At 46.2% G+C, this 23,560-nt stretch overlaps 1 long non-coding RNA gene across 1 annotated transcript; it reads right to left on the bottom strand.

Annotated features, from left to right (window-relative positions):
* Positions 1-2,594: 2,594 nt before the first annotated feature.
* On the bottom strand, positions 2,595-13,508 carry LOC121135184. The gene is made up of 3 exons (XR_005872400.1): positions 13,380-13,508; positions 11,499-11,836; positions 2,595-5,056 (listed from the first exon to the last, which is right to left on the bottom strand). It is a non-coding gene; the product is annotated as an uncharacterized LOC121135184 (long non-coding RNA).
* Positions 13,509-23,560: the final 10,052 nt, after the last annotated feature.

The following is a 23,560-nucleotide window of genomic DNA, read 5'->3' as shown; positions in this document are numbered from 1 at the left end:
GGGATGGCTTGGCATTTTATAATCACGCCACTTGGGTTTATATTTTTGTATTTGATGTTTGTCAAAGTAAGGTAACAAGTGCAATGTATGAATGAATACCATTTTTTAAAAACCCTTAGCCTTTGAGAGAGAATTATTGTTGCTACAATAGGAAATTAATCTTTTCCCAACACATGCTGCTTTTATATTGTACTTAAGACACCTCACTCTGAAAATCAGCTTTGAGAGCTGGCTGGGATTTGGGGAGCTCTGGACATGTGCATGTGTACATGTATGTTGAGGTATTCACGTCATCTAGATAAAACGGTAATGACAGTGTCCACAAAGATGTCTTCAGACATTCGATGGCTTCTAATTTGCTGTTTACCCTCAGTGAATTGCAAAAACATCCAAATAATCATTAGCATGGGAAAGCAGCTTAATTAAATAACTCCTGTGTTTTATATTAAAGCAACTGATTTTGAACGTGTACCAGTAATTAGCCACATTGATTTAGGTATCATTAGAAAACTAGATGGTGAAAAGTTTGGCATAAATAAAAGATTTTTTTTCCTGAAAGGAATGTTGCAGTAGCTTCATGTTCTAAGCAGGAAAAACACTACAAGTTGAAAAAATATAACACCTGGGTTAGAAAGCATGATATATATATGTGTGTGTATATGTATATATGTATACATATATATGTATGTATATTTCAAAGGAAAAAATAATTTAAAGAGAGAACTTATGGATGTCCTCTTCGTTGTATAATAACCATAACTGTGTTCCATGTGTGTGTATTTGTAAGCGCCTGTGTATTAATCTGCCAATATGTGTACATATTATAAAGACATTGTTTAATTTGAGAGCCCTGTGGTGACTTGCTTAGTTTTGGCATGATTTCTTCAAACATCGGGGCAGTTACATTAGAGCTCCGGTCTACACACCTATGCTTGAGGGGCAAGTCTACCCCCAGGACGGTATGGTACATTTGCATCTTTTTTCTTCCTGCTGTTTTAAAACTACCCCACCCCTTCACTATAGACGATGCTCTTACAGGCCTCACACCATTCCCATCTGTTAGCGAACACCAGGATGCTAAATTTACCTGGGGCTTTACACTGTGAGAAGCAGTTCCGTGTGTGAAACTGCTCCCTGGGTCTTACGGGTTTCATCTGAGGATACCATCTTATCCATCACAGGGTACTGAACAGTGGAGCTTAAACACTGAAATATGGTCATTTCCTTAGGTTCTCCAAGTGCTCCCCCTTCCTCTCAGGCCACACAAAAGCCAATTTTGTCCTTATCTGACAGAGCTGAGAACGCCGGCTTTCCTGTTATTTTCCTCTTTTCTGTCTTGACAGAGATTATTTTTTCATAAACAGAAGTGAGTGTTCTACGCTAGGGTTGGAGCAGGTCGGATGGGCTAGGCCTAAGGCCGGTGACCATGGCTGTCAGGTCAACGGGCTGGCCACCATCGATGGGGTCTGCGGGTGAACCTGCCTGTGCTTAAAGAGAATGCTTGCTGCTGTGGGCAGGGTCGTCCTCACACCGTCAAGGACAGAGGTGCCCTCCCAGCTTCACGAAGCTAGCGAGATGTGAGGTCATTTCCCTGGCAAGCTGAAGGCTCTGTGTGCACCTGTCCGTGTGTTTTCACCCTTTATCTGAGAAAGGAGGCGAGCAATCACCTCCTTCTGCCCTCTCCTCTTTTCTTTCTTCTTCAAACACGATTAAAAAAAAAGACAAGTAAGGTGCCTGGTTCCGTAATGATCTGTGACCACTGTCTCTTAAGAGACGTCTCTAGTGTTCTGGGCAGATTTCTCACAGGTATCGATACGGGTGCGTGGACCCTGGCCACATCAGTGTGACTCCAGCCCCCCCAGACCTGAGGTTCTTGCCAGACCTGAAACGGAAGAGAAAGTACAGAGGCTTGGAGACAAAAAGTCTGGGAAATTTGTCAGCCTACTTGTATAAGTGAGACAAAATAAACTAGAGTGAGAAGAAAAAAAAAATCAACCGCACAAACTCTAACCCCCCAAAACCGAACCAAACCAAAACAAAAAAAAGTATTCAAACTAATTAAAATCTTAGGAGTCCCTGTCCGCATCAGAGTGGCTCCCATTGACACTTAGTAGTTAAGTCTGGACATTTGTTTTTAGGGCAGAAGTTCTGACAGCATAGAAACAGAACAATGGGCCCTGCTTAGGAGCTTGTGGACAGGCGCAGAGGGCATGCAGAAGTGCCCTTGGTTCTACTGAAGAAGCAGCTGCAGGTGGCTTCTAACCTGAGGCCACTCTCCGGAGTGGTCAGGCTTCAAGCCTTTCACTCTTGCCTGGACCGCTTGCTATTCACAGGGCAGAAGCTGGGCCTGTGCCTGTCCACCAAAGAAGCAGATGCCACGGTTGCCACCAGAAGCAGGGGCAAAACGAACCCAGTGGGCAAGGCATTCAGGATGGTGGCCAGACTCAGGGGAGACTTTTATTGCTGGTAATCCTTTTAGATCTCCAACACAGACTGATGGCCTTTATTTCGAAGCCATTGTCAACACAGATGCCGCTGGGTTTGGAATGCAGAGGCAGACAAATCCTGTTTGTATTTATACAGTTTATGCTTTTATTCTAAGAGACTCAACTGTGATGTTATCCACTCATTAAAAGCAATTACGGCGCACACACACGCAGGCTCAAGGATACACTCGTGATAAATATGCTTAGCTAAATGGCCATATCAGCATATGCATTTGTAAGTACACATATGCCTAACCCATTGTTAAGTGTGAATCTGCAGCCATGAGCGAAATTTCAAACATTTGAGCTTGTGAACCGCTTACCTCTTGATAGAGTGGTTGTGTAGCTAAGGGGGAAGGCTTGAGATTATTTTTATTTTAAGAAATGAAAGGCATGCCTGTATGATTTATTCTCTTGTTTGTGTGTCTGCTCCAAGACAGGGTCTCACTGTGTCATCTGGCTGGCGGAATCTCCCTGTCATCCAGGCTGGTTTCTGACTCGTGGGTGACCTTGCTGCCCATTTTCTAGCGTGCTGGAACTGCAGATGCATGCCGACATGCATGCCTGAGTTGCTTCTGTTAATCTGACGTGGTGGAAGGGCGATGGTTACCGGTCTTCCTCCATCTCGATCCAGAAGACCAGTCAGTGGGAGACGTGTCCCTCAGATATGAGGGTCTTGTGTGCGCTTTAGTGTCTTCCCTGGGAGCAGTGAGACACAGGGCTGTCGGCCCACACACTGCAGGCATTGTCAGCTCAGGTATCTATATGCCAGCCCTTACCTTTCACCCTGGAGTGTTTCAACTTCACATCTGTTCTGACTGGCTGGACCACCATCCCCAACCCCTGTCCTTGAAGTTGACTTTTCCACCCAGGACTCACTCCAGGGTCATCCTTTCCTCCTGTCGCCCCTTAGGCTGTTCCTTCCGAAACTAGAGGAACTCTATCAAACCTTGTGTACATTTTATTTTTGGTCTTTCATTCTCTGAGACACCTGAAGGTAGTGGCTGCATTTCTGGCCACCAGCATGCGCCAAGTCTGTCTTTGAACCTGATGTCAGCAGATGCTCCGCAGAAGTACACTGAGTAAAAGGTGAAGGGGGGTTTGCTGAAGGACAGGAAGCACATTGCAGGAGACAATGCTGTGTGGGACACGCTCAGGCCCAGCTTGCAGTTCTCCCCTTCTAAACCAAAGCTAACGAGTCCTGGTACCATCACAAGCCGAGGGCGGGTGGCTCAGCTCTCCCTAGCACGTACGTTTCTGAGGGCGGCCGTTATTAAATTTTTCAGGACACCAGAACTTCCCAAGAGAAAAATGACCAATAGGAATGTCCTCACAGTTCTGTATTACAAGAGTCTGGACAAGGCTATGCGGCCTCTGCTACCTCAGGAATCATCCCTCCTATGCCCCTTCAGGTTTCTTCCCGTAGCTCCAGGCGTCACCTGACTTGTGACCTGACTTGTGACTGTGCTGTTTCACTCTGTTTCCGTGTGTCATCGTGTGGCTCCTCCTCTCTGACAGCCTCTCCGCTGTGTAGTTTTAAGAGCCCGCCTAGAAGACACGGGTCCGTTTCTCCTTGAGATTCTTGTGTTAATTGCATCTGCAAGGCCCTGCTCGTGGACAGGGACACCATACAGATGAGGAGGGAAGAGCTGGAGCAGGCTGAGGGGAGATACTCAGGGGCCAGAGGAGCTGTTAGCTCTCTAGCCTCATTCTGCTTGACCTTACTTTGCAGGCACTGAGCTCGTAGCTTCCTCCCATGGCTTCAAGATGGCATGACCTTTCATCTCAGGATGGAATTTATGTCACAGTTGTCCCATGAGCACAGAGGTAGCACGAGGCATCGGGAGCTGTTCCTCTGCCTCCCCCTGTCTTGTTTGCAGCAAACTCTTGGTGGGAGAATGATAGCCTGGTCCCCGCGCCTCCATATGCTCAGCTACGAAGTTGCCAGGAAAGCAAGGGCAAAGACCTGCCACCCTGCAATCAGGATGACCCTGGGGTGTCAGGCAGAAAGACCATCTGCCAACCTGCCCTCCTAAGCTAAGGGATATCCCTGACATTGAGCTGCAGAGTGCTATGTTGAACCCAAACAAATTGTCTCTCTGGCTTAGCCTTTCCCTGCTTCTCGTTTGGTAGTCTGTATTAATTAAGTACAGCAAACCGAGCTGGTAGGATAGTTCAGCAGGTAAAGGCGTTTGCTGCCAAGTCCGAGGAAGAGCAGCTAAATTCTCTGGGACCCATACGGTGGAAGGAAAAAACTGACTCCTTCAGGCTGCCCCCTGACGTTTCCACACCCCGCATGTCTGAAGTGCTAGGGTAGTCAAAATTCCCGATTGTCTGCAGACCCATGTTCAGAAGGAAGACAGCCATAGAAACATTTATTCCAAATCACTGCACGGGGTGTGTAATTTTCTTAGACAACACCTACTTCTCTGAGCTCTTTTCCGTGGAGAACTGGACTGCCATAGTAAAGGAAGCCCGCTTACGTGTGTACCATGATGGACTTTTGTCATTCTATATACTCATGTGGCCAACTTGCAGATGAAGACTCTTCAGTAAAATTATCCCAGCACCTAGGAAGGAAGCATTAAAATTTGTCTCAATTAGATTGGCCTGTGGACATGTCTGTGAGGAATTGTCTTGACAGATGATTGACATGTGGGAGCCCAGCCCACTGTGGGTGGCACCATCTCTAGGCCCATGAGCTTAGGCTACTCAAGAAAGCTAGCTGAGTAAGAGCCAGTCAGTGAGCCAGTGGGCAGGCTTCAGTCAGGGTTTCTGCTTCAAGTTCCTGCCTTGAGCTCCTGCCCCGACCTTCCTCAGTGATTGGCTATTACCTAGCAGTGTAGTAGAACCTTTCTTCCACAAGTTGCTTTTTGATCATTGCATTCGTCATAGTGACAGAAAACTAACTAGAAGAAGATGAAAGAGTTGAGTTAGTATCTCAGGACACGTTTGCACTTACTGTCAACCAGATTCCCTGAATTTAAGGAATCTTGGTTAGAAATATTTACAAGGATCCAACCCATTAAACCAGGCATCCCTATGCATTGCTGATGATGTGACGGGGGCGTCTGTGTGTAGAGGGCCAGGATGTCTTCGCCATGAAAGCTTGGACTGCATGGCTGCTGGGTGGCCACTGACATATCTGTCTCAGTTTTCAAGATCAGCTGTGGAAATTTTCAAGTATATGCCTTACTCTCAAATAATTTTTCTCAAAGGAAACATCTTTCCCAGACAAAGGGATTTCTTTTGGGGCGGTGGGGGCAGGGAGACCTGTTCATCTTCCAAATGTATCAGGTCAGAAAAAAACAGGAAGCTAATACTACTAGAAGGTATCCATTTATGTGCAATACCCATTTTAACTAAAACCTTCAAACTTCTGTTACCCATTCACCAAGAATCAATTACCCAAATTGCTAGGAGGTAATTACACCTGTGGTTCCGACTTTCGTGACGGAGATGCAGACTTGCCAGAGAGAATGCTGAGGCAGATCATTCCAGTGACTGCTTCTCCTTACCAGTGGAGTAGCTACTAAATCCACATGTGTGCACGCATAACACACACATGCACAACACACACATACACACACATGCACAACACACTCACACCCACAAAGAGAGGGACAAGTCTCAGTCTGTGGTTGGGGTAAAGGGAGATAGTGATTGACCACACACACACACACACACACACACACACACACACACACACACACACACACACTAAGCCCTGAGAGCAACTAGGAGAGCATAGTTACAAGTGATAAAACAGACCCCATGTGGAGAGAAGGGAAATACCAGCAAGACCTGGAGTATTCAGAGACAGCATAGGGAATGTGGAACATGAGTGTCTAAGTCAGGGTTCTCTAGAGTAACAGAACTTATAGAATGAATATTTTCATATGAAATAAGTGTATACACAAGGGGGACTTGTTGGAATGACTTGCAGATTGTGGTCCTGCCCGTTCAACAATGGTTGCCTCTGAATGGAAGGCCCAAGAATCCAGTAACTGTTTGGTCCATGAGGGCGTCTAAGCTGGTCTTCAGTGTATGCCAGACTCCTGAAGAAGTAGACTCTAATGCCAGTGGAGGAATGGACTTGCTGGTGAGGTGAGAGCCAGCAGGCAAAGATGGAAGCTTCCTTCTTCCATGTCCTCATTTAGGCTGTCAGCAGAAGGGGTGGACCAGATTAGAGGTGGGTCATTCCATCCCAAAATATCCGGATTAAAGTGTTTTCCCACCTCAGAGACCCTGGTTAGACACACGTCTCCCCCACTTCAAATTAAGCCGTAATCCCTCACAGGTGGGCCCCATCTGGAGGTTTTAGTTAATGCCAGGTGTAGTTAAATTGACAACAAGAACAGCCACCACGAGTCTGTCCTGAAGAATCAGGAGAGTTTGTGGGAACCAAAGAAACAGCCAGGAAGCATGCGGATAGAGACAGTCTGTAGGAAATCGGGGAGAAGGATATAATGCAGGGCTCTGTGTTGCACATAGTGCAGCCAACTTGTATAATTCTTGGACTTCTTACTTGGAGGAGTAATCTTAACCTGGTTTTAGGGACACAGAAATATTTAAGTTCAGAATTAAGCCAGGATTTGACGAAACGGCCTTTCCATAGTTTTCTGGGTCAGTCATAATAAAGGGTTTCGGCAAAGTGGGATTGGGTTACTTGGAGCTTTGCAGCTACCACTGAAAATTATGCTGCTCTCATTCAAATTCCCTACTAAATTCCCTAACTCAGAGTTTTCTAAAGAAAAATCGATCTGTTTGAAATATGTGTATTTCTCCTTTGCTTTTCTTATTTCCAATAAAATCACACGTTCGCCATAAGAAGCATTAGAATCCTGGGTAGAAGAATTTACCCTTGAACTATTCACCTCAGGACTGGGTTTGGGAATCACATCACAGCTTGAGTCTCTCAGCTCTGTTTGTGGTCTGTTGGTGTCAAAAGCATACCTCTCTTAGAAGGGCTGGAGGGAGGGAGTCCGAAGAGAGGAAGGAATACTCATGAGAACTCACAAGGTTCTTTACAGTTCTTTCCTAGAATAACCTGCATTAAATATGGCTCTCTTGGATTTACAGACTAGAAAGCCCAGGCTAAAGTTTAGGACTATGCACTAATAAGGTTGCAGCTGGAGTCTCCAGAATGGCCTCTGGCTCTTCGGGACTGGGATCTCTTAGTCACCATCCCTGTTTAGACCACAGCAATATGAATCTTAATTGGACTCAGAACCTTTTGTCACTGTGACAAAATACCCAACAAAAACGATTTAAGAGAAGGATTTCTTTTGGCTTATATGCTGAAAGTGTAGGTCATCGTGAGAGGGAGACAGAGGAACAAAGAGTTTAAGGTCACATTGCATCGTCAGGAAGAAAGTGGAGAGAGATGAAAGCTGGCACTCAGCAGAATTTCTCTGGTCTTCCTTTTCTTTGGGCCAGGGGTTCAGGATCCCACGCCCAGGGTAGTATGGTGCCCCTCACATTCAGGGTAGTGGGATTTCCTTATCAGTTAACCCTCTTGGAAGCTCCCACAAGAAAGTGCTCACAGCTGTGTATTTTCCAGTCAAATTGACCATGAAGACTTACCATCCCTCCCTCCGTCTGTCCTTCCTCCTTCTCTCTCTCTCTCTCTCTCTCTCTCTCTCTCTCTCTCTCTCTCTCTCCCTCCCTCCCTCCCTCCCTCCCTCCCTCCCTCCCTCTCTCTCTCTCTCTCTCTCTCTTTCTCTCTCTCTCTCTCTCTTCCTGCTCCTTTAGATCAAGATGTAGACCTCTCAGCTACCTCTCTAGCACTATGTCTGCCATATGCTGTCCCCACCATGAAGACAATTGACTGAATCGTAAGCCAGTCCCAGTGAAAGATTTTCCTTTGTAAGAGTTGCCGTGGCCATGGCATCTCGTCACAGCAATAGAACACTGACTACGACACTGGCCTACCTCTTGTCAACCTGACACTGAAATATCATCTTGTTATTATTTGTTTAATTTAGTCTTCTCTCATACAATACATCCAGACTACAGTTCCCTCCCCCTTCCCCTGCCCCCCCTTCTTCCAATTCATTTCACCTCTGGGTCCCCAAACCTCAGAGACATCTCATGACACAAAATGCAGTTATCCCGACTTTAAGCCTCCACAGACTTAGCAGTTTTAGTTTTTAAAAAATGCAAAGCCTCTCCTAAGATCTAACATGTTCTTAACTGTGAGGCTCTGTAAAATAAAGGCTAAGTTACGTGTGTCTAATATGTGGTGTTGCCTTGTTGGCGTTCTAGTTCTGAGGACAGCAAGGAAAGACTGGACCAAGGCAAGACTGAAACTTAGTAGGATAAACAGGTCAACCTTGCCACTCCCTACCTAGCATCTGGGCCTTGGAGCAGCAGCATCTGGGTTCCAGCAGCTTGGGAAGTCCCTCCCTTCCATCTCTGTCTCCTGGAGAACACATAGCTTGTCTCTTAACTGACCCCATTGCCCCTGCAGGGTTTTTTGCTTGTTTGCTTTGATTATTTTTTTGGTAGGCATCCCACAGTTCTGGCATCTTCAGTAGCCTGGGATTTCTACTGTCTTCTATTCACCTTCACGGCTTAACCCAATGACCTCTTGGTGTCTCCGTCAGAGCATCTGACCCTGCCATCCATTGTCTGGCCTTGAGGGCTTTCTAGAATCTTGGTGCAGTCATCCATGACCTTGTAACTCTTGCATTTTGCACACCTGCAAGACCAGTACTATGTGGGCAATGATGCTAAGTTCTTCCCGCCAGCTTGAGATTTGGCCTGGCCAACTGTAGTGGCCTCTGTGTGATTTGTAGCTGTACCCGGCATAACTGCTCCCCTGCAGTGGTTGTATTCGATCATAAAATACCTTTGGAGACATTCTCGGTTCAGCACATCTTTTCAAATGAGTTTGTATTTTACAGCATGGAGCCTTCAGTTGGGTAGTGTCTTCTCTCTAGGCAATTTTGTTGTCCTAGTACAAAAAGTAAGTTTCTGGCCTTGAACTCATAGAGATCCTCCCCCACCTCTGTTTTCTGAGTGCTGGAATTAAAGGTACACATTGCCATGCCTGGCTAGTATTAGTTTTTTAAAGAGTCTATTTATTTTTATTTCAATTTCATGTATGTGAGTGTTTTGTCTCCACGTATGTCTGTGTATTGCATGCATGCACTGTCCATGGAGGCCAGAAGATGGTGTCAGTTTCTCCAGAACTGGAGTTACAGAGGGCTGTGAGCTGTCATGTGGGAGCTGGGAACCTAACCTGGTTCCTCTAGAAGAGCACCCAATGCTCCTAACTGCTGAGTCAGTTGAGGTGTAATTAATTCTTTCTCTTCTTTATTAATTTATTCTTGTGACCTAGACGTGCCAACAGGAATAGAAAACAGACCCTGGGACAGACAGCATGAGTCGGCCATGCTAAGAGAGGACGGGCTGGGGAATTCGGACAGATGAGCAGTCTTGGGGGTTGCAGAGGCCAGGCATGGAGGGGACATTCCTGCCTCCTTCCCCAGGAGAGTCTTTGGGAATTGTGACCAGCCAGGCTCTCTACAACCTCTGCTCTGGCTCTCTGGCCCAAGGTGTCCTATGTAGATGACAGAAGGGACCTTCCTCTTGTGGAAAAGGGGAGCAGTGTCCTGAGGTACTTCCCAGATGAACATCACCTGGGAAGATGACTGTAATTTCTTCATGTCCATGAGGAGGCCCTGGGCTCTGCTTCTTGCAAGGGCCCCCGAGCCATTTGCGAGTCCCAGGTGCCACCAAAAGCACTCTCCTCAGCAGTGGAAGAGACTGGATTTTGTTCCTGGCTTGGATGCTAAGTAAGTGCAGGATTTGGCTAGCTCTTAGTGTAATGGAGCTTCAACTTTCTGTAGAAAGGGAGGGTTGGGCTTCAGTAGGTTTTAAAATTGCTTCCAACTTTAATATTCCACACTGCGTAAAACAGGTTTTGGGGTCTGTAACTCACTTATGAAAGGGATGGGACTGAGCAGAGGCAGCCGGGAGAGAGTGATAGTTACAGAGTAAGGAGTGGAGGCAGGCACAGCTTCACAGTTTCCAGTTTAGGCTACAGAACTGGCTCTCTGTTCTGCTCCAGCACAGCTTCCAAGACGGGACCACATCAGCTTGCATGTATTCGCCATTGATGAACTGTCGGGTCGTACAACCTTGCTTTTTCTCACAAGTGTTCAAGGACTACAAAGGCAGCCTCCCCCATACACTGGACACAGAGAAGTGCGGGTTCTTGCTAAAGAAAGACTATGAATTTCCAAGAGTGACTTAAGAAACGCTGCCTTGTGTCCCTACCCCACCTCCCACCGCATCCTCTGGACTTTTGTGGCTCCAGGTGTGACAAGACAACAGATTTCTCAACTAGTTTGGTGTGTACCTGCAGTTTTACTAAGATACCCAGGCACTCTGCAGCAGAGGCAGGGGAGCACCCTTCGCTGCATCACAGCCAGAGGAGCACAGTTCAGTGCAGCAGAGCTAGGGGAGCACAGTTCACTACAGCGGAGGCAGGGGAGCACTGTTCACTGCAGCAGAGCCAGGGGAGCACAGTTCACTACAGCGGAGGCAGGGGAGCACTGTTCACTGCAGCAGAGCCAGGGGAGCACAGTTCACTATAGCGGAGGCAAGGGGAGCACTGTTCACTGCAGCAGAGCCAGGGGAGCACTATTCACTGCAGCAGAGGCAAGGGGAGCACAGTTCACTGCAGCAGAGCCAGGGGAGCACTATTCACTGCAGCAGAGCCAGGGGAGCACTATTCACTGCAGCAGAGGCAAGGGGAGCACCGTTCACTGCAGCAGAGTCAGAGGGGCACTGTTCACTGCAGCACAGGCAGGGAGCACCACTCACTTACCCGTGAGCAGCCACCAAGGGTTACATTTGGCTTTGTTTGAAGGGACCGGGTGACCTTATCACTTCTGTTTGAAGAAGCACCCACTGGAGCACACACAGAAGTGGGGGAGGCTGGGGAGACCCTGGGGGGTGGGGGAGGGAACCATGAGTCTCGTTCCCGGCTGCTGTCCTTACTTGGTCACTTGAGAGGCCTCTGGGCTGATTGATCTGTGGTTTGGATGCGGGCTCCTGGCAGGACCCTGGAGTCTGCGCGTGTCACGCATGGCTGACATTCAAGCAGTACACTCCCTAGGCGAACAATGAATAGGTGGATACTAATTGGTTTGTTCCAGCACATCTTCCCAGGAAGTGTGGCAGACGCTCAGTTTCCAGTGGCCAGGAGGCAAGCGTGGCATGCTCGAGAGAAGCCGTCAAAAAGGAAAACCGCTTTCACTGATTCCTGTCCAGGTTCTTCCAGAGCAGAAGAACGAGGGGCTCCTTAAAGCCAGGACTGGCTCCCGCCGGTGTGAGATCTGCAAGAGAGATGGGCAGGGGATATGAGACCTGGCGTTCTGCCGCCGGCCTGTTATTTTAAGAACTGGAGGGAAGAGGCTGGGAAAGGCTGGGTTTCTTGGCCTGTGCAGGATAGTGATTACAGATGCTTAGGGGAAACTGGGAAAGACCCTACTTGAAAGAAAGCTGTATACGTGGAAACCTGAACTTCTCCCTCAAAAGCTTAAGTCTTCTGCAACCCAGCCCTGAGCAATGGCTGTCACAAGATCCACTGTAGTTCATTGCAAAGCAGAAGGGCCATACAGTTTTGGGTCATTTTTACCAAGGCAATGGATAACCCATTGGGTAGGCCGATTCCCCTGAAAGGATGGACTGCCTGAGAGTCAGGCAGAGGTCGCTGCTGGTGATGCTAGCAGCCATCATCATGAGGTACAAAACGACCAGAGACGGAGATCGACTCACCCAGGGCAATGACAAACCGTATTTTGAGTTGTCTAACTTGATTCTGACAGATTGTGTTTCTGCTTCCAACCCACTGGTAAAGGTGAAGCCCCAGGAAAGAACAGATTCGGTGTTCTGTCTTAAAAGGATGTTTACACGTGTGTTTACATATCCGTGTGAGCATGTGCGTGACATTCACATGTGTAGGTCAGAGGACAACCCGCTCTTCCTCCCCACGATGTGAGATAAACCCCATGTGCAGCTGCCCTCACAACCGAGCTATCTCCCTGGCCCCAAATTGGCTCAGGATTCCTCATGGTTTGTCTCCCCACCCCACACCCAACTAACTGCTGCTTCCCTGACTTCAGGTCTGTTCCTCAGCACCCACACGGGGTTCGTTTTCCTTCCCAGCCCTCTGTGCACTGATTATTGTTTGAGTTGCTTCCATGCTTTCTAACCCTTCTCTCCCCCAGATGTTCTTCTGCTCTTATTTGTTCTAAGCACTGTCTGTACACGGCAGCTTTGGTGCAAACTCAAGGCTCCAGCTTCATAGGGAGCTTGGACCAGCAGCCCCCGCACAAGATTCAGTAGTTCCTGCCTCCAGGTTCCTGCCCTGTTTGGGTTCCTGTCCTGACTTCCTTTGATGACGAACAGAGATGTGGAAGCATCAGCCAAATAAACCCTGTCCTCAGGTGTTTTCATCACAGCAGTAGAAGCCCTACCTAGAACAGCAGGGAAGGCCACACTGTCCTACTAGTAACACCTATGGTTGCTACGGTGGCTAAACTCGGCTTTTGGAAATGCCATTTTTCCCCCTCTAATCCAATCACCACACATTTCTGGGTACCCATCACACTTTAGGATCTGTCCCCATTGCCAAGGGTGAAAGACTGAGCCACACAGAATATGTCATATACACTCTCCTGTTTCCCCAGGCACTAACCCTTGGTCCTTTGCTCACATGGAGGTAGTCATTGCCTACCCCTGCCCCTGACCTTGGGCAGCCCCACTGCAAGTTGGCTCTTCTGGAGCATGGTCTGCCAACACACTCGAACAACTCCTGTTCCAGTACTCCAAAACATGGCTGGAGAAATCTCTCCCAGGCCCTGTAGCTTTCTTTACCGATTGGGTCCAGAGGTGTCCACTGCTTTGCAGATGCGAATGAAGACCTTAAGATACCCAGATTGCTCAGAGTAATTTATCCAGGTGGGTGCCGAGTGTAGACACATCTCTTCATAAAGTGGAATCAGAGGGCGATCCGACGGCACATGTAAACAGAGAGCAGGAGTCTGCATGACCAAAGATGCAGGGACAGGAATCATGGAGTCTCTAAACCTGGGATGGGTATGCAAAGCTACTGGAGGATCCCCTCGGCCAACGCAGAAGTCTTTCCCAGACCATCAGACAAGAGCTGGCTCTGTTTGCACCATGAGCTCAGCTCCAGAGACTCCTTTCAAACCTCGGCTTCTAAAACCGTCACTGGGCGGTGTTTCCTTAAGGCTGGGTCTGGAAACCGCTCCCTCTTGTTATCCATTGACTATTAATTAGTCCACTCTCTGCACACCCTCTTCTTTGAGGTTCCTGCCCTCAGGTCCCACCTCTTGAGCCTTTTCTGTCCATTGTTAATGACCGTGATTCCAAATGACTACCCTCACATCACTGCACACTCCAGCTTCTGACTCACACCTCCCCGCCTTGAATCCCGCCGTCGTCCCGTGGCTTTCCCAGACAGGGAGATGTCCAGCCCCTTAGCTAGAATTTGCGTTGCTAGGCTCCTCAGACTCCACAAAGATCCCTCCACTTGGCTTCATAGTGTACTTCCACAAGCTCATCCTTGGCACTCAAAATTATCACATGCTCTGAGTCTTGGACTCCATCTGCCTCGCCCAACTCCTCCTTCCTTTCTTTTCTTGGGACACTTTGGGTGACACCACAGGCCAGTGAACCACAGGAAGACCCACGATAGCCATCAGTCTGCAGGTCCCCAGCTCTCCCATCTGCTTGGTTTTTGTTTTTTTCAGTAGAAGCTGGAATGAAAACGTCTAACCTCAGACCAGCTAAGTCAGATGCCAACATCTCCTTCACTCAATAACACGCGTGTCCTCTGCAATTTCAGTTGGTCTCCCCGTGGTCCTTCCTTTGTTCCCTCAACACCTGTAGCCTTCATGACACCATGTTTGTCTTTTCTGGAAGTTTCTAAGTGAACTTCAATTCTCTCCACAGAGCCAGGAAGGAAGAGTTCAGTGCCTTATTGCACTGTCAATATTTCGTTCCTTCGTCAGTTAATTTGTTAGTTGCTCATTACCTATAGCTGCTCCTGCTTCTTTTCATTGTTTCAAAACTGTTAAGTGAAGCTTTTTCTTTTGCTAGCCGCTTTGGTTTATCCCCTGCCAGTCGCCTGGGCTCTGCCACTCCAGCCTGGTTCTAGAGCCGCATCAGTCCCAAATAAACACACAGGAGGCTATATTCATTATGAAGCTGTTGGCCTTGCTTGTTTCTAACTGGCTAGCTCTGACTTAAGTAATTACCCCATAATTGTTAATCTAAGTATGTCTCTTACCAGAGAGGTTTCCAGGCTTCCTACCCCAATGGCGGTTACATCTCGAACTCCTCTGTATTTCTCCTTCCCAGAATCCTCCTGGACTCCTAGCCCCACCTATCTAGATTCCTATTGGCCAGACAGTCTTTATTGACAAATGCACAGGACTTCCCCCAACACAAAACACCAGACTACTTCATTTTATGTTAAAATGTCAAGTTAAAACAGTCTTCTTGGGGTTGTAGAGAGGGCTCAATGGTTAAGAACACTAACTCTCCTTGCAGAGAACCCAGGGCTGAGTCCCAGCACACACATGGCTGCTCACTCATCCATCCATTACTCCGGTTCCAGGGTATCATATGCCCTCTTCTGGCCTCTGTAGGCACACACACACACACACACATATGCCGGCAAACATTTACACACATATACTTACAAAAATGTTCTTTTGTGTGTGTGTGTGTGTGTGTGTGTGTGTGTGTGTGTGTTCATTGCACATGAGATTTTGGAGCCTACCATAGGGTTTAAGATTAAATGAAATACAGACAGTCAGGTTCCCCAAAGTAGTTGACTATCCTGGCAAGTCCTCTGGCCTTTCTCATCAGTTAATGAACAAGTATGCTGGCTAGTTTTAAATTATGGTGTGTGTGTGTGTGTGTGTGTGTGTGTGTGTGTGTGTGTGTTTCCTTATTCATGCTCACATATGTGAAAGTCAGAGAACCATGTGGGGGTCTGGGGAATCATTTCGGTGTCTGCCAGGTTTGGTGGCAAGGGCCTTTATCCATTGAGCCATCTTGTCTACCCAGTCATGGTTTTCAACACCCGCTTTGTATTTGCACTCCTCCATTCTCCTGTCAGCCTGTCCTTCCTTTCTGGAGCTAGCATGACATGTGATGTTTTGCAAATCCTACATGGTTGAGTCAGAATTTACTTTCTCTGTTGCTCTCCTGTCTTCTGGAATGCAGCTGACCCTCACTCTGTCTGGTCAAGAGAATCCCCTATTGAACCTTCCTCAGTGACTTTGAAAGCTGCAGATGGAAGAATGGCAACCACTGCTTTGCACAAAGTTCCCTTGGACTGTCAAAAGAAACAATGTTATCAGACACGGTGAGCCACTGAAGCAATCCTGGACCGGGACAACCGTCAGCAGCCTCCATATTTCAGCTGGAAAGAAAGGATGGGGAGAAACTTGGAATCCTGATAAGACAATTCGAACTCATGAGCTCTCCATCTTATTTATGTTCTTTAGATTCAGTTTCTAAAATGTAACAATGAACGGTGGCTCAACATTTTCTAAGTTTCTTTTGCCAACTTCTATTGATATATTTGTCAGAAGAGCCTGATTTTTTCTTAAAAATATATATTGCAAGAAATGAGCTTACCCATCAGATAGGGTCAAAGATGTCTCTGTCAGATTTCCATTATATATATATATATATATATATATATATATATATATATATATATTAGGCTATGAGCAACTGATTATTCAATGTACTTTAGGAATTGTTATTCCTTTTAACTAAGACCTTGCTGTTCACAATGACACTGCAGTATACCTTTTTATATTTTGTTAACATTATTTAGGTAATATTTATCATAGCTTGTTGATAGGCATTTCTGGAAAGGGAATAAAGAAAATTTGCTGGACAATGGCAAAAAACTCATTTTCTAAGAATTCATCTATAATTGCAAACAATATTTTATTTATTGTTTGAGGATTTCAGCCATGTGTATATTTTTCTCTCGTATAGCTGGATTCTAGCTTCAAATGTTTTGTTTTGGTGTGTAACCGTTAGTACATATGGAAGCCAGGAAACTAAAATGGCTCCATTTGGCGGAGGGGGCGTGCTTTAAGGGAAGGGAGGATGACAGAAAGGATGTGGATGAAAATAGAGAGGAGGGACAAGGGGGGAAAAGGTTAAACAGCTATGGGGAAATGAGGGAGTTGGGGAGAAGATTAATACAAAGGAAAGGTATGTGGAAAAGTCATAAGGCATCCTACTCTCTTGCAATCTAATTAAAAATATTCCTGGAAGGGTGCTGTTTGGGTACTTTCCTAATGCTGTGATAAAACGCCACGGCCAAGGAAACTTACAGAGGCAAGAGTTTCTTTGGGCCTATGCTTCCAGAGGGCTACAGTCCATGATGGCAGAATGTAGGCCTGGCAACAGGAACAGGAAACTTAGGGATCCCATCTTGAACCACAAGTATGAAGCAAACAGAAAAAGAAAATTGAAACTGCTGTGTGAGTCTTTAAACTTGAAACTGCCAACTCCCGTCTCCAGTGACATAGTCCAACAGGGTTACACCTCCTAAATCTCCCACACAGTGCCACCAACTGAAGTGTTCAAATGCTGGAGACGATGAAGGGGCATTTCTCGTTCAACCCAAGGCAGAATCTAATGAAAGAAGAGAGAGGGCCTGGGGTAGGGATATTAAAAGTGTGAGCAGGGGTGGGATGGGGGTATAGAAGACATGGGTCAGGAATGAGTTAACCAAAACTATGGCTGTATGAGAAATCCTTGTGTAATTTTCAATAATCTGTTTCAGTTTTATTTAATCTACCCGCTAATGGTCACCTCCCCACCCCACCCCCAATTTTCTCCAGTGCCCAGAGTTCCTCAAAGATTAGGTGGCTCAAATTTAATTTTTAACTAACTGAATCAAAGATTTACATACAGTGTAACTCCCCCTTAGCCCTTAGAGTGTCTGGATCTGGCTTTATCATGCCCTCATCTATCGATTTTCTCCTAAGCATGTTGATTCTTTGTCATTGTGAAACTGGCCTCACTGAGAGTCAACACAGGATTTGAGACACTCACCTTTTCCAATCTGTAGTCCAAGTTCACACACAAAGTCAAGAACTTAAACATATCTTACTTCTGGCTTCCTCGCAAACATCAACGAAGCTTTGCAATATTCCCTTCAACTTTCTTCCCCTAATATCGTCCCTTTTGTTAATATTTTGATTAACTATTTTTTATATTAGTGTCTTTCAAAGCACAGGGCACTAACTCTATAGACGGTCACCAGGTTTACAAGGGGACGCCACGTTTCCTGTTTAGATATCTTGAGGGGAGGCAGTTTTGAGTTAGACTGAGTTAAAACGAAATGCTTTGAAACCTAGCTAATTGTGTGGCTTTAACTTGTCTATAATTTACTGCTTTCCGTTGTATTGTATTAGCCCCAAATTTCATGGACTATACAAATTACAGCATCTCTAATGTATGAAATTAAATGCCCCTTTAATGTATTTGAAATGCATATATGGCCTGTTTCCATTTCAAGCATTTTTTTTTTCAACACAGCATTCTATGTGAGATTCTCAGGCATGGGCACTAACCTAAAATGAGGCAGCAGAGGAGAATCGCTTGTTACAAGATTAAAGTAGTTTTCTTTATGGCATTCACACACCTTTAATAACATGTGTGAGCTCAAGGATACTCAGTGATAAATTGTAATGAGATGGCTGAGTTTCCAGCTCAGAATGCAGTTGGCAAATGTTAAATCAGAAAGTACCAGGAGCTGAAATTTACCTTTGATGCTAATCCCCAGGGATCCAGCATCAGGTAAGAGTCAAAAGTCGAATGGCAGTCAAGTCCAAAGGCCTCATATCTCACAGCTATTACTAGACTAGACACTTCGGCTGGCTTGATTTTTTTTCCTATTAGAGTCGTTTCAAGTAAACAAAGAGAAATATCTCCTAAATCAGTTAAATATCTTTATAAATTATAACCCAAATTAAAAAATACTTAAAGAAATATAATTTTATGTCATTTAAGGCCTAGATGCAAATTAAAACTGCTCTCAGTGGTTTGCCCTTTCCCTTCTTAACCACAGATGACAAGGGGAGTCTATTTTAAATCGTTGACCAAAGAAGCAGTGTCATCATTCTGAAGTAGCTTTTCCTTGTCTAACTCCGTTTATGTATTTATAAAACGCTACCATTAGTTTTCATTCGAGTGTGTCTGGGCGATTCTTTACTCCGAGGTAGAATTTGGATAAAGAAAATAGCTTTTAATCTTATGATAATGGTACGAATCTCACCTTGAGCCCTGACCCCTGATCTCCTGAACCCTGCAGGCTGTAACTTCCTGCTGCCACACCCGTGCCTTCCCAGGTCTACAGAGGCAGTCGGTTTCCGTTAGCTGTCTCTCTTTCCACTGGTCATGGCCCATTTTCCAGTCTTCCCTCCCGCGTTAGTTACTCATCTCGGTGACCAAAGAGCTGTGGGAGGGTATGGGTAGGACCCTTACATCTGTGGACTCGCGGAGCAGGACGGGGGATGCTGATACTCAGCTGGCTCTTGCCTTCCCTTTTTATTCAGCCAGCCCTGTATCCCAAGCAACGACGACAGGAAACTATCTAAATTCAGCATGGGTTTTCCCTCCTCAGCCAATCAGAAGCGCTCTCGGGGATGCACCTAGAGGTGTGTCTCCTAGTTGATTCGAATATTCCATCAAACCGACAGAACTAATCCTAGGACAGCCAGGGCTACACAGAGAAACCCTGTCTTAGCCACCATCTCCCGCGTTGCTTTTGTGCCTGCGCTAGCTGGTACACAGCGTCTGTCTCTCTCAGCTGAGTTTCCCAACCTCCTCGCCAGTTGGGTGCTGCCTCTGTGGGCAACCTCACTTCCCAAGAAGGGATCTCCACACGGCCCTGCTGGCTCTTCACGGGTCATTTCCCCACGCCCCTCTTCATGAATGCTCAGTAACTACTAGATCCTGACAGTGGATCGCCCATCCTTGTGCAGATGCAGGCACATTTCATGGAGCAGTGTCTTCCTGAAGACCAGGTTGGCAGCAGAGCAAGACACCTTCTGTGCTGAGCATCCTGAGTCCACGTGCTCTCCTGTTTCCACCTTAAAGATCGACTCTGATGCCTCACGCTGGGGCTGCCTGAGTCTCTCCCGTTCCACCGTGATTCCTCACATAATCTCTCTTCCTCACACCACCAGAAGCACCCCACATCACAACTGTGGCTCCCTTGTGCGCTCGCTTGGCTTGAGAGAGTACCTTCACTAACTTTGCAAGAGTAATTAGCTTCAGAGTTTAGTCTCCAGGGTGGGCACAGTGCACAGGATGTAGTCTGTAAGAAAAATGTATGGTTCTCCAAATACGACATAGCTGACACATTTTGGAGCCCCCCCGGCCCCCCCCCCCCGCCTTGTCCCTGTTACATGGGACTGTAAAAGTGTTCAGAACCAGGCTTTGAAGTTCTCCTTCACCGATAGCTGTTCCTTTTGGCTTGCAAAATGGCAATGTCTTAGCACAATCCTGTGATCACCCTACTTCCCTTACCTATTGTTCCCTTTATTAGGTAGGGCCTCTCCCCTTTTGGACTTAGATCTATCATGGGATTATGAAAGACAAAATAAAAGACTAGGCTCTGGAAAAAGATTTCCTGGTATCAAATACTTATTAGTTGTGGGAACCAAGGCAAATTATTTAATGTCTCTCTCCTTCAGTTTTCTTGTCTTTAGTCATGGCTGTAATAATAGTTATTGTGACAAAGAAATGAGGTAATACGTATAAAATGTGTAGAACAGGACCCTGCATGTGATAAGTGCGCTGTGATTTTTCCTGTTATTATGGTAGAATCAAGTCATCTTAGGGCTGAAAAGTATTAGGTGTAGCCTTGCTGTGCTGGAAGCATCGTCAGTCATTTTGAAGTTACATAACTTCCTGAGTGCAGCAAGTGGAAGGAGACTCAGTAGCTCCATTCATTCTACGGGTGGAAATCCCTGTGTATTCTCAGTTCTCCTTTAAGTAAATAGTCATTCCCTTCACTGGTGTTTATTATCTCCTAGAAGGTTCCTTGGAGACCTTTAGAGTCAGCCTAACCCTCTTCTGTCTTAGTCCCTTTAATGTCTGAGGATATTCAGTATGCTGGGTTCTTTTTCATACAAATTCTTTTATGGAAGTTACAGCCACATGTCCTCAAGCTGTCCTCCTTAGATGTGATTCCAATTCCCTTACCACCTGGCCATGGAGAGTCATGGGAGCTCCTGTCACTCCAGTAAGATCCCATTAGTCTGACAACAAATGCCTTAGGATTAATTATTTATGCTGCTCAAACTCGGGAAAGCATATCCTTTTGTCTTAGTTCACTGAGAAGTCCACATTTGCGAATGGCAGCTTCCTATCACCCAATGTCAGGTAGGAATGAGGTGTTCTACAGTTGAGAATTTCCCAAACACGAACACCAAAGGTTTGCTGGATAATCGTTAATTGTGAATGTATGATTTGAATATGTCCTTACTTCACATGGTAGATGTGACAAGAGCTTGTGTTGATTCCTGAGATAGGTAAGTAAAAAGGAAATAACTACCTAAACTGCTGCATTCCACATTGTGGTAGTTTGAATAACAATTATCCCCATAGGCTCACAGATTTGGATGCTTAGTCAACAAGAAGTGACACTATTTAAGAAGGATAAAGAGGTGTGGCCTTGGAGGTGGGGGTGGACTTTGAGGTTTCAAAAACCCATGCTAGCTCCCTCCCAGCAGCCTGCGGAACAGGTACCCTTCAGCTATGCTGCAATGACGACAATGGACTAAACCTCTGAAACCATAAACCAGCCCCAAATTAAATGATTTCTTTTAAGAGTTGCCTTGGTCATGGGTGTCTCTTCTAAGACAGTTATCCTTCTTACAGTCTCCCGAAGGACAAGGACAAAGGGCAGAGTGTAGGACAGTAAGCCCCGAGGGGCAGAACAGTTTTCTTAAACTAGCATTTCATGTGGCCTTTGTCATGGCTGTGACATAACACCCAGAAAAGGCAGAAGTGACGCGTACCGTGACTCCTCACATTTCAGTGCAGCAGAAGCAAAGGGCAGAAGACGCCGGTGCTCAGCTGGCTCTCTGATTTTCCTTTGCATTCACCCTGGATCCCAGTAAATGGGATGCTGCTGCCCACAATCAGGGCAGGTCTTTCCTCTGTCATTGTCGTCGTGTTAAACTTCAAGGAAATGTTCAGAGATGCGTCTCTTAGGAGAGTCCAAATCCAGTGGCATGGCCATGCAGATGAGCCAACCCAACCGTGAGACAGTAGGAATCTACGGAGTGACATAGCAAGAGATACATTTACAGCTGAGGGGGATTGCGTGTGTAAGGCAATTGTTTTGAATCCAAGTGGTGGGATAACTGCAGGATGAGTGTGTCTCACTGGAAGACATGGGTAGGTGGATTCCAGAGAGGTTAGAGTCAGAAGGCAAAAGGCAAGATCAGAGTCTGAGTGTTAATTAGACAGCAAAAGATCTAGCTTTCAGCAGACACTGGAGGGATCAGGCTTGTCTTTGACAGACAGTACTGTGTTGGGAATGTTATTGTGGTGACATGACATATCTGGGGAGTGACTGTTGTGCCCAGAAAAAAAATAATCTCACACTGAATCCTCAAAAAAAAAACCCAAAAATTCCGGTGTTTAGTGTCAGTAAGTAGAAACATAGCCAGGTAAAGAGGAGACTCTGAGAGAATGGGACCATGACCTTTCATCAATAAGGTGAAGGTGCCATTTGAAATCTTATTTCACCTGAAACGCAGTCTTCTACACAAACTTTCCTGTCTCCATGATGCTAGGAGCCACCTGTCACAGCCCTCCCCCTCCCCCCATGCTTATGATGTTTGCTTCTCCCTATTTTTGTCTTGTTTTGTTTTGTTTTTATGACCCTGTCACTTTATGCACTGACATATCATTTCTATAGACTATGAGCTTCCGGCGTCCCAATCCATTTCTTACTCTTCCTCGAATCACCCAAAGCACTGAACAGAGGGATTTGCACATTATAAGCACTTGGTTTTTATTGAAGAGAAGAGTGATCTAATTTGTGTAACAGGAAGATAAATGGTCCAGTTATGTATAAGAAGGATTGCCAAGGAGAGAGACTACACACTGGGTAGGGAAATATTGTGTCGGGTCTTCTGGGGAACATAAGATTAATGGCAGCAGAAATCAGAGGAAGAGATTGTTTGAGGGACCTTTCAAAGAGACAGTGACAGGGGACCTCATCCAGTTGCGTGGGTTAAGTACTTTAATATGCTTGATGACTCTCTCATTTAAATGACCCGGCTTTGCCTGTCTTTCGAGCTCAAAGCTCATATGTTTAGCTGTCAGCTTGTGTCTCTCCCAATCTCGGTTCTCTGCTTGCTCTGAATTCCTTTAATGACATCCCCCATCACGGATTCCTCAGGAGTCGGGTTTGATTTATGACTTTCTCTCATCTTTTCTCACCTGGCTCCATATCTAGCTCGTAAACAAGCCCGGTTCTCCACTCCCGGTATATCCCCCACTGGATGTTTCTCATCATACCCCACTCCAGCAACTCTGGCTTTATCATTGCTTTTATCATTTTCAGGAATACAGAAGCCTCCCAACGACAGTGATGTGAGCTCCAGGTACCCACGAGAGCTGCTGTTCTCTTGCCTTTGCTGTTCCCTTGCCTTTCCTCCAGACAGCCACCAGTGTGATCTTTGCAAGCCTGTATCACTTGGGCAGTACACTGAAACCTTGCAGTGCTGTCCTACGTATGAAGGATGAAGTCCAATATCCCTCTGAACCTTCATCTTCCCTCTGTGACATCTGAAATTTCCTCCAACTTTCACCGTCATGCCCTCCCCCATCAATGTCTTTGAGAGCATGAACCGGAAGTGCCCAAGGCATGAATTATACCTAACCTCTCCCCTGAGATTCTAAAATGGCTCCAGACTTGGTAGAACCTTTCCCACTGATCTGGAGAATGGCTGCTGGATACATGGATG

This window comes from Mesocricetus auratus, unplaced genomic scaffold, assembly GCF_017639785.1.
Source record: "Mesocricetus auratus isolate SY011 unplaced genomic scaffold, BCM_Maur_2.0 Super-Scaffold_100031, whole genome shotgun sequence".
NCBI classification, from domain to species: Eukaryota; Metazoa; Chordata; class Mammalia; order Rodentia; family Cricetidae; genus Mesocricetus; species Mesocricetus auratus.
Note: the sequence above shows the minus strand (reverse complement) of the source record. Positions and strands in the feature narration are given on the sequence as shown.